Source organism: Triticum urartu, chromosome 3, assembly GCF_003073215.2.
Source record: "Triticum urartu cultivar G1812 chromosome 3, Tu2.1, whole genome shotgun sequence".
NCBI classification, from domain to species: Eukaryota; Viridiplantae; Streptophyta; class Magnoliopsida; order Poales; family Poaceae; genus Triticum; species Triticum urartu.
The window spans coordinates 321087277-321104282 of NC_053024.1; positions in this window are offsets into that span (position 1 = coordinate 321087277).

Here is a 17006-nt window from a genome sequence, read left to right on the forward strand (position 1 = left end):
TTTAAATGAGGCCGGAAGTAACGAACAACAATTCCGGTAAATCCTCATATGCATATTTTTGGTTAGGTACTGCTCTGCCATAAACAATATTTTAGAGTTGTTAAACATGCAAAGTAAGGCCATCATGTCAAACTAGGCAAAATTCTACCCCATTTACATATAAAGTTTATTGAAATCGGAGTTACGATTATTTAGTTATGAATTAAATCATTTTAGCATGGCATAGGGGCAAATTGATGCAAACAGCATTTTAAATATTTTAAACATAGATGAAAGTTGGATATTATTAAACTACACAAAATTCTGAGCAAGTTTCATATATAAAACATTTTAATCCGATGCACCAATTGTGAGTTATTAAATGCATGAACATGAGGGTCTAATCTGCAAAACTGGCAATCTCTGGATAAATGGACAAATTCGCAGCGCACAAAAAAAACAAATATGGGCTGAATCTGAAACAGGGCAGGCGGTGGGGGCTCTCTCACCACGGGCTTCGGCCCGGTAGAAGGAGGAGGAGGCAGGCCGGCGATGCTGGGTCTCGGATCTGGTTGGCGGCCCAGCAGAGAGGAGGGGCTGGCGCTGGGCCTTGACGCGGCGCTGGGCCGGGTGGAGCTGGGCCGGATCGGGCGAAGGGGAGGCGGTCCGCGCGAGAGGGATCTCGTCCCCGACCTCCCGCCGAGGCCGAGGCGAGCCATGGTGGCGGCGGCAGGAACCGGTGGTGGCCTGAGGCGGCGGGGCGAGGCGGTACCGGCAGGAATGGACAGATCCGGGACTGGGGAAGCCGGATCCGGTGTCGAGGGTGGTCGACGGCGCTCAGGGATGCGGGATCCGGCGGGGTGGATCTGGCAGCAATGGCCTCACCTGCGAGAGAGAGAACGAGAGGTGAGCACTGGGAGGAGAAGAAAGAGAGAAGAGAAAGGGACGGCGGAGCTCTGGCCTCAGGTGGAGGTCGCCGGCGGCAGCACTCCGGTGGCCGGAAGAAGGAGGCGAAGCGCGAGGCGGCGCGGGGCTCCAGCGGGAGGAGGCATACGAGCGGCTGCGGGCGAGCGTGCTCGGGAGCACAGCGGCAGGGCGATTTGGGCCCGAGCGGCCCAGAGCGGGCCTCCCATGGGCTTTGAGGGCCGCGGCGAAGTGGGGCGCAGGGGAGGACACGCGGCGATGCGGGAGTGGGTGTAGGGGCAGCGCGGCTGACGTGGCGGCGGCGGCGGGTGGCTTTGGCGGCGACAAGTGGCGGCGGGGTGCTGGTTGGGCGCTGAAAGCGAGGAAGGAGGGGGGTTGGCTGCGGCAGGAGGTAGGGGAGGGGGTCTAGGTTGCCCAAAATGGACTAGGGGTGACCTTATATAGCAAATTTTGCTAGGGTTTGGGGGTTAGGAGGGGTTTTTCGAGCCGTTCGATCGCGATCGGACGACCCGGAGCGGAGGGGGTTAGATAGGTGGGCTAGTGGGCTGTGAAGAGAGGTTTGGCTGAGATGAGAGGTGAGGAGTGCAGCCCGGCAACTGTTTCCGGAGACCGAAAACGTCCGATGAAAAGACCGGCTATACTGCCGCTATAGTTTAACGTTTGGGCTATCAAACGAACTCCGAATGCGATGAAACTTGACAGGCGGTCTATCTACACTATAACAAGACCGCACGCCAACTCTCATCCCATTCCGAGAACATTTTCCCGCCACTTATAAAATAATATTTCAGACATGCCGCGGGCGCGTGCAAGTGTGTTTGGGCTTAGAACGGACAACGAAAGGAACAAGGAGACCCGGACGGATGCAAGTTTTGAAAACATGATGATGCAATGCGCATGATGACATGATAAGATGCAACACGCAAGCACATGACATGGCAACAATAGCGAATAACTGGAGGACACCTGGCACAACGGTCTCGGGGCGTTACAACACTCCACCACTACGAGAGGATCTCGTCCCGAGATCTAGAATGGCACCAGAGGGAAAACGGAAGAGAAAGAGAATAGGTAAAACTAAGTTGCTTCATTGACAAATGAGTGAAACCAAGAACCTTGCGAGGTTGAACAAATTCGAGAAAAGAATACAACGAAGGTGAACAAAGTCGAAAACACTCCGTTAGAAATGAGGGACAAGAGCATTGCGAAAACCTTGAGGTTGAAAGGCAAGATATATATTGAAACCACTCCGGTTAAAACAAGATAGAGAAGGATTAAGAATGATATAATTTGGACAGCACTCCAACTGTAAATGGAAGGAATTGAACATGAATTTGACGAACCGAGACGAGGAGTGAAAAGAGCAACATCACTAAAACCTCCAGGAGAAAGAATAGAAGTTGGATCTTGGAAAAGGAAAGAATTGAGAGGAAAAAGACATCTTGTACCACAATAGAATTTGAAAAGCATCTTAAAGAGAGGGATCGCACGGAGTTGTTGGAAAACAACAACGAAAAGAACAAGGTTGTAGTGGGCTTATGGAGAACATCTCAAAACTATGAGGTGAAAATTCTGCCACTAACGAAAACAACAGGTTGGATTGATATGAACTAGGAGGTGAGAAACTTATTTCACCGGGGGATAAATGAAAACTTGGATCATTTATAAGCACCATAAAAACAACCATCCTTAGGGAAGGCTTAAGGTGAAATATAACCCAAGATAGCTCCAATGACGAGATTAATGGATTTAAACTACCTCATTCTTGATAACTTGTGAATCATGAAACACGAAGGGAACATTATCAAGAATGACATAATACCACCTCAAACGATACGGTAGAAAGAAATTGCACTTCGGATTACAAGATGAAGAATACTTGAACTCCTCTGAAAAGAATCTCAAAGAACACTTCGAGAAGGAATTAAATCCTTGATGAACCATCATGTAGAACCTCCATGAAGAACTCCAGTAAACAAAATGAATGAAAAGAAAGAGAAATTGAAAACACAAGGTGAATCCTTGCAATGATTTGGATGAACCTCCATGGTGATATAATTGCGAGAGGTAGGAACTCCGGGAAAAGATAAGATGAACAATTGAGATCAAGAATTTTGATGAGCCTCCGGAATAGGGAATTAATCATTAGGATGAAACAAGAATAAGAATTACATTATGCGTATCCTTCACCAATTAAATTGATGACAAACAACGGCTTCCACATATTACTTATTCTCTTTGAAAAGGAATAAGATAGATATAGCATAAACTCAATGGACCACCGGTAGGATTTGAAAGAACAAAAGAATGCATTGATATGATAACGAATGACGAGAGCTCTTGAATGAACCACCGTAAGAATTGGAAATGAATGAAGTAAAGATAAAGAAACACCAGGAAGAATTAGCAAATACACGAAGATGCTTGAGAGAATTTAGATATAAAAGAACGAAGAGATCACGAGCCGATTAAAGATCACTTGCACGAAGCACCGGTAGATTAAAGAGAAACTCTTCTTCGGTCTTCAAAATCCGAGAATGACCACGAGAAACACCACCATGAATTATTTAGACACTCCGGAATAAAGAATGGAAAAGTTGAGCCAACGATGAAAATAATTCGATAGATCTTGGAGAAATACATTTGACTGATGATAAATCATTCTTACGTCAAATTTAAAATGAATTTAGGATAGCTCTAGGAAAATTAGAAGAGTCAGGTAAGATCCTGGGAAAAGACCTGTGGGTTAGGGCCCACTCAAAAGAAACACCGTTGAAACGATTTAAAAGAGAGAAAGCACCGGTTGAATTAAATGGCTTGAATGAGATAACAACCTCGAAAGATCTTGAACGAATGCAGAGTGGAAAACACGAATCTTCGAGATACCTTGAGCACTCCGGAACAATTGAATAGCGAGAGATGGATGATTAAGAGGTGCACCGGCATAAGAAAAGCATTGGGAAAAAAAATAAAAGGAGTATGCTTAATACCAAAGCTTGAATTAAATCCACCGAGAAGAAAAGAACGAGGAATGACGAACTTGAAGCTCCATTAGAATCTTCATGAGAATCACCGGATAAGAACATTGACGGAAAACATGGAGAGACTTCCCATCAATAAAATGGATACTTGAAGAAGAAATCTTAGTCCTTGAAGAAAAACAAAGGGAGGGAGGGTGGGCAAAACAAAGGCAACTTGGAGACGGATGAAACAAACACCGTTGAGAAGAAGTGATAATTGATCTTGCAAATGTTGACGTGAACTGATCCACTTGAGGAGAGACACACCGGTTTAAAAAAAGATTGACAAGACAGACTCGATGATCAAGAAGGATTAGTATTCACATAGGAATATGAGAACACCATTTGGAAAAGGTATGGAATCAACATTTGACTTCGAAGCAACTCGAATACCACAACTCAAAACAAAACAAAGGATTGGCTCGCAGAATAAGCTAGAACAAACATATGATAGAGATTTCATCCGAAGTTTTCGTGGTGGGGCCTACACGGGCTCGATCGTACAGCACCATCATGTACAAGGCAGTGCACATGACATACGAAGCGTCCCCGAGTCGGCATAGCCAAGGACTCTTTAAGACACAATGAGACCACTGTAAAACCGACCGTGAATAGGCGGACCACTAGACGTCGAACCCCAATTTCATATCATACATCTGTCGGAAAGATATCCTAAGAGCTACTTGAATTCCCACCTATGAAACTCCCGAAATTTTCCGGTTATGCAATCAGGTGTTGGGGATACAGGGGAAGCATAATATCTCACCCAAACTAGCAAATCCTACATCCAGCTGTATCCATCCTTCAACACATAACCAAGAAACCTTCGGAAACCATCTACCTCAACCTTCGAAAAGCATCCGTTATACAAGTTATGGCGATACTCCCGAACTCCCGCCCCAGTACTGGGTGGCGTCGAGGTTATCTCACCAACGAACTGCATAAAAGAGATTTTCGATATCGGCGTACTAAACTCAGGTATTTCAGAACTGCAATGATAAAATTATGACGACAACACCTCAGAGCTCAACTCCCCGGGACACTTCCACTAAACCCCTGACAGGAGGCACCAAGACAATGTTCTCATCATAAAACCATCAGAACGATTCCAAGATACCCGCGTGATCCTAAAAAAAAATTTAGTGAAATTTGAGAAGAGAAGAGACAAAACTCTACGTCAGGATGCCTTACCAGAGCGATGAGGAGACTGGGAAGTAAAAAGAATTCCTAAACTCTCCGATATATAATTCCTAATTGACTCAAAACATTTTTCTAGACACAACTCGGCCACTAATAACGATCAAGCAATGGGGCTCCTAAGGTCGGGGAAGGCTCTGATACCAACTTGTTACGCCCTCTATGCGACTATAGCTCCCACGTGTCGAGGCACGGCTTAGAGACATAATCGCATTGAAGGCATATGTCGCAAGTGAGGTAATCTTCACACAACCCATGTAATACATAAGGGAAAGAGGTACATAGTTGGCTTACAATCGCCACTTCACACAATTACATGAATAAACATTACATCAATCAAATACACTCATGGTCCGACTACGGAACCAAAATAAAAGAAGAACCCCAAATGCGACAAAGGTCCCCGATCGACCCCAACTGGGCTCCACTACTGATCAACTAGAACGAAACAACACAAATGACAAGATCTTCATTGACCTCCTCCTGAGCTAGGTTGCGTCATCTGCACGGACTCATCGGCGCCTGCAAACTGGTTTTGGAAGTATCTGTGAGCCACCAGGGGACTCAGCAATCTCGCACCCTCGCGATCAAGACTATTTAAGCTTATGGGTAAGGTAAAGGTATGAGGTGGAGCTGCAGCAAGCGACTAGCATATATGGTGGCTAACATACGCAAATGAGAGCGAGAAGAGAAGGCAAAGCACGGTCGAGAAATGTATGATCAAGAAGTGATCCTAGAACACCTACGTCAAGCATTAACTCCAACAACCGTGTTCACTTCCCGGACTCCGCCGGAAGAGACCATCACGGTTACACACGCGGTTGATTCATTTTAATTAAGTTAAAGGTTCATAGGTTATCTACAACCGGACATTAACAAATTCCCATCTGCCCATAACCGCGGGCACGGCTTTCGAAAGTTCAAATCCCTGCAGGGGTGTCCCAACTTAGCCCATCACAAGCTCTCACGGTCAACGAAGGAATAGACCTCCCCGAGACGTTCCGATCAGACTCGGTATCCCGGTACAACAAGACATTTCGACAGGGTAAAACTAAACCAGCAACACCGCCCGATGTGGCCGACATCCTGATGGGAGCTGCACATATCTCGTTCTCAGGGCAACACCGGATGAGACATCCTACGAGTAAAACCAGCCCTCAAGTTTCCCCGAGGTGGCCCCGCAGTCTACTCAGTTCGGACCAACACTTAGACAAGCACTGGCCCGGGGGGGGGGGGTTAAAATAAGATGACCCTCGGGATGCGCGACTCCCAAGGGAAAAAAGGCTAGGTGGCAAATGGTAAAACCAAGGTTGGGCATTGCTGGAAAGCTTTACTTAAGGCGAACTGTCAAGGGGTTCCCATTATAACCCAACCGCGTAAGGAACGCAAAATCCGGGAACATAACACCGATATGACGGAAACTAGGGCGGCAAGAGTGGAACAAAACACTAGGCGAGAGGCCGAGCCTTCCACCCTTTACCAAGTATATAGATGCATTAAGATAACATAGCAATATAATGATATCCCAACAAGTAAATAAAATGTTCCAACAAGGAACGGATCTCCAATCTTCACCTGCAACTAGCAACCCTATAAGAGGGGCTGAGCAAGCGGTAACATAGCCAACAACGGTTTGCTAGGACATGGTGGGTTAGAGGTTTGCTGGCAAATAGGGGCTGAACAAGCACAATCAACGGTTTGCTAGGACATGGTGGGTTAGAGGTTTGACATGGCAATTTGGGAGGCTGACAAGCAAATGGTAGGCATCGTAGCATTGGCATAGCAAAAGAGCGAGCAAACTAGCATAGCAAAGATAGTAGTGATTTCGAGGGTATGATCATCTTGCCTGAAATCCCGCAAGGAAGAAGAACGAGTCCATGAAGAAGACAAACGGACGTAGACGAACGGAATCCTCACAACACGACGTTATCGGAACCAACCCGAAGAAGCAACACCGGAAAGAAGCAAACAACATGTAGTAAACAACCTCACCACATAACATGGCATGATGCACAAACAAGTATGATGCATGTCCGGTTTAAATGACATGGCATGGCAAAGTGCACAAGCAATCCTACAAATTAAGTGGAGCTCAATATGCATCGGGATGCATATTGACAAAACACCACATCAATTATTTAGTTCTCTCTCGTTTATGTACCCCAACAATATTAAATGTTGATTAACATGGCAAAGAGGTGAAGCACAACAAAACTACCTATCTAGGCAAGTTTAAATGAGGCCGGAAGCAACGAACAACAATTCCGGAAAATCCTCATGAGCATATTTATAGGTTTGGTACTGTTCTGCCCTAAACACAATTTTAGAGTTGTTAAACATGCAAAATGCCACATGTTAAACTAGGCAAAATTCTACCCCATTTACATATAAAGTTTATTAAATCGGAGTTACGGTTATTTAGTTATGAATTAAATCATTTTAAGCATGGCATAGGAGCAAATTAATGCAAACAACAATTTTAAAATTTTAAACATAGATGAAAGTTGGATATTATTAATCTACACAAAATTCTGAGCAAGTTTCATATATAAAACATTTTAATCCGATGCACGGTTGTGAGTTATTAAATGCATGAATGAGGGTCTAATTTCTGCAAAACTGGCAATACTCTCTGGATAAATGGACAAATTTCGCAGCGCAACAAAAAACAAAATATGGGCTGAATCTGAAAACAGGGCAGGCGGTGGGGGCTCTCTCACCACGGGCTTCGGCCCGGTAGAAGGAGGAGGAGGCAGGCCGGCGATGCTGGGTCTCGGATCTGGTTGGGCGCCCAGCAGAGAGGAGGGGCTGGCGCTGGGCCTTGACGCGGCGCTGGGCCGGGTGGAGCTGGGCGATCGGGGAAGGGACGGTCCGCGCGAGAGGGATCTCGTCCCCGACCTCCCGCCGAGGCCGAGGCGAGCCATGGTGGCGGCGGCAGGAACCGGTGGTGGCCTGAGGCGGCGGGGCGAGGCGGTACCGGCAGGAATGGACAGATCCGGGACTGGGGAAGCCGGATCCGGTGTCGAGGGTGGTCGACGGCGCTCAGGGATGCGGGATCCGGCGGGGTGGATCTGGCAGCAATGGCCTCACCTGCGAGAGAGAGAACGAGAGGTGAGCACTGGGAGGAGAAGAAAGAGAGAAGAGAAAGGGACGGCGGAGCTCTGGCCTCAGGTGGAGGTCGCCGGCGGCAGCACTCCGGTGGCCGGAAGAAGGAGGCGAAGCGCGAGGCGGCGCGGGGCTCCAGCGGGAGGAGGCATATGAGCGGCTGCGGGCGAGCGTGCTCGGGAGCACAGCGGCAGGGCGATTCGGGCCCGAGCGGCCCGGAGCGGGCCTTCCATGGGCTCTGAGGGCCGCGGCGAAGTGGGGCGCAGGGGAGGACACGCGGCGATGCGGGAGTGGGTGCAGGGGCAGCGCGGCTGACGTGGCGGCGGTGGCGGGTGGCTTTGGCGGCGGGGTGCTGGTTGGGCGCTGAATGGACTAGGGGTGACCTTATATAGCAAATTTTGCTAGGGTTTGGGGGTTAGGAGGGGTTTTTCGAGCCGTTCGATCGCGATCGGACAACCCGGAGCGGAGGGGGTTAGATAGGTGGGCTAGTGGGCTGTGAAGAGAGGTTGGGCTGAGATGAGAGGTGAGGAGTGCAGCCCGGCAACTGTTTCCGGAGACCGAAAACGTCCGATGAAAAGACTGGCTATACTGCCGCTATAGTTTAACGTTTGGGCTATCAAACGAACTCCGAATGCGATGAAACTTGACAGGCGGTCTATCTACACTATAACAAGACCGCACGCCAACTCTCATCCCATTCCGAGAACATTTTCCCGCCACTTATAAAATAATATTTCAGACATGCCGCGGGTGCGTGCAAGTGTGTCTGGGCTCAGAACGGACAACGAAAGGAACAAGGAGACCCGGACGGATGCAAGTTTTGAAAACATGATGATGCAATGCGCATGATGACATGATAAGATGCAACACGCAAGCACATGAAATGGCAACAATAGCGAATAACTGGAGGACACCTGGCACAACGGTCTCGGGGCGTTACAGCATCCATCTGGGCAGGCTGCGGGCGCCGGGAAGGGATGGAGCACGAGGTGGCCGTGGCAACAGAGAACCGGGCGGCGGCCGATCCTGGGGGAAGCGCGGCCATGCCTACTCCAGCGACTAGGCGAGGGGATGGGGAGGCTAGGGGGTAGTGGAGAGGCCTCTGGTGGCGATAGAACGATGAGGGAGTGCTCGGTTCGGTCGAATTTAAGCAGAGACCGGCGGCGAGGCTTCGGCCATCGGAGGGGCAGGAGAGGCTCTCCGGCTCGGTTGACTGGTCGGGGAGGTCTAGGGGAGAGGAGTGAGGCTGCTGGTGTGCTCGAACGGCTCGGGGGAGGCCTATATATAGCCGCGATGTGTCGAGGGGTGAGCGCGGCTGCGGTGACGCGTGTGCCGTCGCGTTGGCGCAAGCAGAGGCATGGGAAGGGCTCGGGAGGGCGACGATCTATTGATGCAGGGATCACGGAGAGGTAGAAGACGCCAGGGAGCAGAGGAAGAAGCCGAGCGCCATTAAAGCTCGGCCGGCCACAGTGCGCCCGTGGGCGAGTGTCGGCGAGGGGTTTTACGGAGGGGGAAAGAGGTCTAGGATGACGGCGACGACGCGGTAAAATAGTTGGACATGCTCGTGCTCGCTGAGACGCCGAGCAGAGGAGGGGCCCGAGCAAGAAGCCATTCTGGATGCGCGCACTGCATGCCAAGTCGGTGGTCACCGCGCAGACTGGCGAGGAGAAGATGCCAAGGGTGGCCAAACGTTGTCTAGGGCGTAGTCCATCCAGGGGATGTTGCAACCATGGTGGTAGATCGATTAAAAGCGATCTGGTTAAACGGTGAGAACCCTCTGAAGTTTACTGCAGTAAACTTGGGTGAGCACTAGTGATCAACAGGGAGGGTTTTGGATCCAATGGGGTTGTCTGCGAGGTTGAGGTAAAGAAGGACTTTCATCCTGGTAACTTGGAGAAGAATTGGATCAAGATAAATCATAGTTGCTTTGCAACTGACCAAAATGGTCCAGAAACTTGATCAGGATGGTGCACTCAAATGGTGTGGCCACTTGAGCTCAAGTTTGGCAAGGCTTTATGATTTGATCATATAAAGATGCTATATAAGTTTCATACCAATTGGATTCACCCAAATGGTATTTTCTTCACAAACATCCTTGCCGACCATAAACTTGCAAAAATTCTAGAGGAATAATGGATTGATGAAACATGCCCAAAATGGGTGGAGGTAGGTTATATGGATAATAGAAGGCCTAGAAAAATTGGCAGCCATAATGGAGCAATATAAAATATACTTGCTTCACAAACTGAAATTTTGGGCAGAATCAAAGAATTGAAGGTGAGCTCACATGGAGGCATGAAATGAGCTCTACTTTGGTAAAGGGCTATGATATGATGATATGAGGGATCATGCAAAAAGGCAACTCATTTGTATATGCCGAGCTTGTACTTCCTTCACAACCACTTCCCTCAGACAGGAACTTTGGAAAATCATAATTAAATAATTACTAGGAAAATCAAGTTGCACTTTGGCATGTGGCAATTATATGGACAGGAAAAGGGGTCCAAGGAGTTTTAGGTCAATTGGGCAAAGTAAAATAGCACTTGCTTCTCAATGTGCCATTTATTGAAGAATAGGAAATGAATTAATTGAGCAAGAGGATAAACATGACAAATGAAATATTTTGCCATATTTGAGAAGTATATGACCCAAACAATTTATGAGAATTATTTGGGAATTTTAGGAGTGATGGAATAAAGGTTGCTTCACAACCTAGGGCAGACAGGGTTATTCCTTTAATATAAAAAGGAATATTCCTGTGAAAAAGATTTTAGGGTTTGGTCAAGGAGTGAAGTGACATGATCTTGGAAAGGTTTCGAGAATGATGAGCCACTTGGGAAGGGAAATGAGGATGATTTCCCAGGTGACATGGCCACAGAACCACTCCAAAAGAAAAACAGAGCAAAAACCAATAAATCAAAAAGAAAAAGAAAAGGGCCAAAATCCAGGCTGTTACAACTCTTACCCCCTTAAAGAAATCTCGTCCTCGAGATTTAGTTGCTCTGGGAACAAGTATGACTTGATGATACCGTTTCCAACTCGAGCATCCTTTTTCTTTTATTTATTGTTCCCCTAAGAATTTCAGAGGATCAACTTACCTTGCTCTGGGGTGGCTTTTCCCAAATTTTGATGGGTCTTTGCTCATATACCAAATCCTTTTGCTGACGTTACTTTTCGTATATCTGTGGTGATGTCCGATGGATCTGATCATAAATTTCTTTTTGTCATGAAAACCTTTTATTTCTGTCATGGGGTTGCTGCAAGCCTTCTAGGTTCAATAAATGCTTAGAATTAATCATGGAGATCTTCTGACGGGATCTGACTGCTCATAGGTTCACTGATTTATCTTGATTTATTTCCTTTGGCTCGAGCATGTGGCATACACCAGAGATTTGACTGCCTTCTGTCATGAGTAATATAACGGTGTATGGAGTTATAATTATGTCATACCCCCAACATTTACCTCTTGTGACCTTGCCCGACAGGGGCTGACGGACAAATGCTTTTCCTCACAAACTGACCGGGTACTTGATTCCTTCGGTGAGTATACCAAGTCTGAGTTGATTATTCAGCTTTTGACTTTCTCATTTTGTCGGTATACCCATTTTTGGTAATATGCTACGATATGTTTTTAGCATTGCCACTGAGGTCAAACTGTCGAGGTTGCAAAGGAATCTTAGATCTGACAGAACAGACTTGGATATTCCACACTAACCATGTCAAGCGGGTCAGCGGGATATGAAAATCCTTGTAAATAGAGTAGGCCGCTGAAGATGTATGTCTTTGTGGATCCATATGGAATTATGGCCTCCAACTGACTTGGGTATCCGGACCCTGATGGTCGTCCAAAATACATCATACCTTTGTTGTTAGTCTCACCCTTTAACGATCATGATTCTCTTTATCAGGATACCTTGCTGAAATAACTTGGCCACACATGTCCTTGATTCTTCGTATGACATTGTATGTGATTAATGTTTTGACATTATTCCTTGTGCTTGTTTTTCTGACATGTGTCCGCACATCTATGGCATGTACTCGAGCTTTGTAGCTGTACGGAGCTCATTGCTGAGGCCAATCATACAAGAAGGTGACAAGAGTTTATATATCACCTTGTCTGGTGCGGGAATAATGACCTTGATGACTGTTGATTTTGTGATGTCATCTCCTGATCTTGTCGATCCTTGTAATTTATGAGATGTATCTCTGCTTATCTTCATTTGCATGGCTCACGAGGTTGTTAGATCCATACCTTTCTTAGATATATCTTTGGCAAACTTATTGCAAATCTAATCCTTCATCTGCAGAGAAAAGCCATTCGTGTAGCTTGTCGAGGAAGGCTCATTAGCTTCTGCTTGAAGCTTTTGTCTGGGTAGCGTGCAGAAGAAGCCTTGATAGCTTACACACGAAGCTTGACCTGAGTAGTGTGCAGGAGAAGCCGGGTTTCCATACTTGAGAAGCTTCTCCTCGGGTTTTCTTGTTGAGAAAATTTCATTTCCCGTCTGTCGGAAGCTTTTACAGAGGTATCTTGTTGAGAAAGACCGGGTACCGTGGACCAGAAATTGTTCACATATCATGCGGAGCAGAAATCGAGGAGCCTTGCCTCATAAATTTCTTCCGATAGCGTGTGGAATAATACTTGGTTTCTTATATCCAAAACTTCATACTGATATGCAGACTGAAATCTATGCACACGTCCATAATATTTTGCGGCTGATTATTTGCATGAGAAAATTTGTTTGACTATCTTCCTTGAACATACCACATCCTGACTTCCTCTTGGAGTATAACATATTTCAAGTACCATTTATTGCTGACCCAAAACTTTGCCTATGATCCATACCTATGACTGAAAAATATACCGTTGGTCTTGCATCTGACTTGTCTTTCTGCTGGGTGGATCATTACTGTTGTAGAATTGATGCGGATAATCAATCCAAGACACAATTGGTATTCTGAGCAGATATTCCTTATATCATGCAGTTGAATAAGAAGGCCATAATGTTTCGCTGAGCTTCTTCCAAATATTTGAAATACTTATTACTTCTTCGAGTCCGGTGTCAGTTGCTGAGCAACTCTTTATAGGGAAAAAAATAATGTAACACCGGGGCCCAAAAAGAAAGAAGCAAAAGAAAACTCAACTAAGCAAAAGCACAAAACAATAATCAATTTGCACACAATCAATGTCACATATTACCGCTAGTCACACAATATGCATGCCTACTTAAGCACACAACTGTCGCGGGCTCTCCGGCTCTACGATCTAGCATGGTGTGACGTTGTGCACGAGGACGAATAAATGTGTGGAAGAATTGGTGTAAACAGCGCCACACCAAATTCCAGCTTAGCCAGGTAGCAACCTGGACTAGCTCAGAGGCGAGGAGGCATTCAGTAATTATATAGTGGGACACGAAGCCTCAACCACATTATTATCAAGTGGACGGAAAAAGGCCCGTACGCGTCCATGGAATAGGATAGCAAGGAAAAACTGAGGCTGCTGACCTTGCCCTTTCTTGATAACTACGATCATTAAGGGTTGCCAAAATGACAAGAAGAAGGACGATCCGTGATAGAATCATGTCTACCACCGAGGCAAAAGGTGGGGCTGAAGGAAATAATTTGGCGCGATACCTGAGCACCATTTTTGCAAACAGTGTCAGGATCACTTGGCATCACTCTGCTGGGACAGAAATGACGCCAAACACCGAGGAATGAGCAAGAAAAGAAAACTGGAGAAATGCAAAAGCTGAGCTGTAGTGGATCCGGACCTATGCCATCTACACTCACCAGATTAAACCATTAGTAACAAAATAATAAGGCTACATGCATGCTATGCAACAAACAAATGCAGCAACCATATGCAACAGACAAGCCAAATTCTATACTACCGATTTCTACCGCTCGCGCTAACTAGGGCGTCCTACAGCCAGACCTGCTCTAATACCAAGCCTGGGGCACCCCGGCTCAGAGAAACCGGAACGCCCCGTATTCTAGCTAGAGATCAAGGAGAAGTATCTGGAATACATCACTGCTTGACATAGAACAAATCAGCTCTTATTACAAAAATAATAATTACACGGGTCTGAAGTTACATCAGCATGGCGACACTATGCCTGCGATACTACACTTGCTCTATGCCAGCAGTGGAACAACTCGTAGCAGTGGAAAACTTCTAGCAGCGGAACAACAATGAAGGTGGTGAACTCCACTCTGCAGGGACTCTGGCTAGGACACGATCTAGATCGCATGTACGGCAACCACGACAAGCAATCAAGCAATCACGGCATCACCTGCAATCTGGCATGACACGCCAGGTCAGTACATTGAATGTACTTGCAAGCTCACAACAACCATAAACATCAAGGAAAGACAATACCATAGCATTAACAGGTTAATTGAATTAACATCTACCATGATACAACAACAACAACTACTAAGCATGATATGAAACTACTACAATACTGATTAACTAACATCTCATATCTCCATAACCATATCTCTCTTGGCTAACCAGCCAAGCAATATACCATCTCGATCACCTCGTGATCAAAACCAAACTGTGATCTTTCCGGCAATCACTACCATGACCAACACTTGGTCTCAAACTGTGATCTTTCCGACAATCACTACCACGACAAACACTTGGTCTCCAACCTCATCATAAACATCCTGCCAATCTGTACCGCTCAACATATAAACATATAAATCACCTATAAGTCATTCCCCAAAAATATAGCCGTGGTAACTGCTACTCCAACATCAACTAATAAACTATAATCCAAATCATAGCAATATCCAACAAATAATCCGAGCATAATATCATCATCTCAAATACCCCAAGGGTAGCAGAACACTACTTTCATGATGAGTCCGAAAACAATACTCCTACTAGTCCAATAACAAGAACAAAGCTATTCGGCTAAGATCCATATGTAAACATCATCTCCGAAAATAATACTCCGAGCAACAGAACATTAACTAGCATCATGAAAATAATCATACTAACCACTAATAATCCAAAGGCAGCATGATATCCAAGGTAATACTCCCAAAGATAATAACAAGTATCATCTTGAAAATAATCATGCTAACCACTAATAATCCAAAGGCAGCATGATATCCAAGGTAATACTCCCAAAGATAATAACAGGTATCATCATGAAAATAATCATGCGAACCACTAATAATCCAAAGGCAGCATGATATCCAACGTAATACTCTCAAAGACAATAACATGTATCATCATGAAAATAATCATGCTAACCACTAATACTCCAAAGGCAGCATGATATCCAAAGTATTACTCCAAAAGTATCATATCCAACACCACCATGAAAATAATCATAACATAAGCCACTAATAATCCAATGGCAACATGTCAACCACATAAGCTACAAAATATAAGTCCTAGAACTCCAAACCACATCATGTCAATAACAAGATCAAAATACAACTCCAAGCAATTGCCATGCACAATGTCATGTAGCTAAAGCAATATTTTAAACAAGTTCAAATAATTTAAACCATGTCATTGCATTGCAATCATGCAAATGGAGGGTGTGGCTTGCCTGGGGTGGAAGAAATCACCGGGAGAAAGTGCGAGAAATTCGCGGAAAGGATCGCCGGATAAAATACCCTCTCGGAGGGGCTGAATAAGGGAAGGGGCAAAATGGTCATTTTTAGAATGTCAACACATGGTGAATATGATTCCATCAGAACGAGCTCGACAAAACGAAGAAGTGGGCTTTGGATTCACCTGATTTCGAGTTGGGAGTAAAAAGATATACGGGTTTTTCTGCCAGGGATCTTTGTGCAATAAAATCATCACAAACAGGCCCTTGGATGGAAAAATAGAACGCGCCTTTTGCCAGAATACGCTTTTCAACAGAGAAAACATAAACTGGGTCGAAGCAGTGCCAAAGTACGTTTTTGGAAAGGGAAGACATATTCTGTGGAATACGCTTGCACTTATCCTAGTCAGCAGAGGCGGGGCCAGGTACGTTGGTCGCTGACGTGCGGGTCCCACGGGGCGGGGCCGTTACTTATCCGCGTGGCCGACCAGCTCAACGCGCACAGAGGCGGGACCGGGCGGGTGTGGCTGACGGGTGGGGTCAAGGAGGAGGAGCTAGGCCCGCCTGGCTCCTGTCTCCTTCTTCCTCCCGCTTGCCCGACTGAAACAGAGGAGGGGCAGGGGAGAGGCGACGCCGGCGACTGCCCCGACGGCTCCGGCAGTCCCCGGCTGTGCTGAGGCCACCGACGAGACCAGCGAGGAGCAGCGCATCCATCTGGGTAGGCTGCGGGCGCCGGGGAGGGATGGAGCACGAGGTGGCTGTGGCAATGGAGAACCGGGCGGCGGCCGATCCTGGGGGATGTGCGGCCACGCCTACTCTGGCGACTAGGCGAGGGGATGGGGAGGCTAGGGGGTAGTGGAGAGGCCTCTGGTGGCGACAGAATGATGAGGGAGTGCTCGGTTCGGCCAAATTTAAGCAGAGGCCGGCGGCGAGGCTTCGACCATGGGAGGGGCAGGAGAGGCTCTCCGGCTCGGTTGACTGGTCGGGGAGGTCTAGGGGAGAGGATTGAGGCTGGTGGTGTGTTCGAACGGCTCGGGGAAGGCCTATATATAGCCGCGGCATGCCGAAGGGTGAGCGCGGCCCCGGTGACGCGTGTGCTGTCGCGCTGGCGCGAGCAGAGGCACGGGGAGGGCTCGGGAAGGCGAGGAGCTATTGATGCAGGGATCACGGAGAGGTAGACGACGCCGAGGAGCAGAGAAGAAGCCGAGCG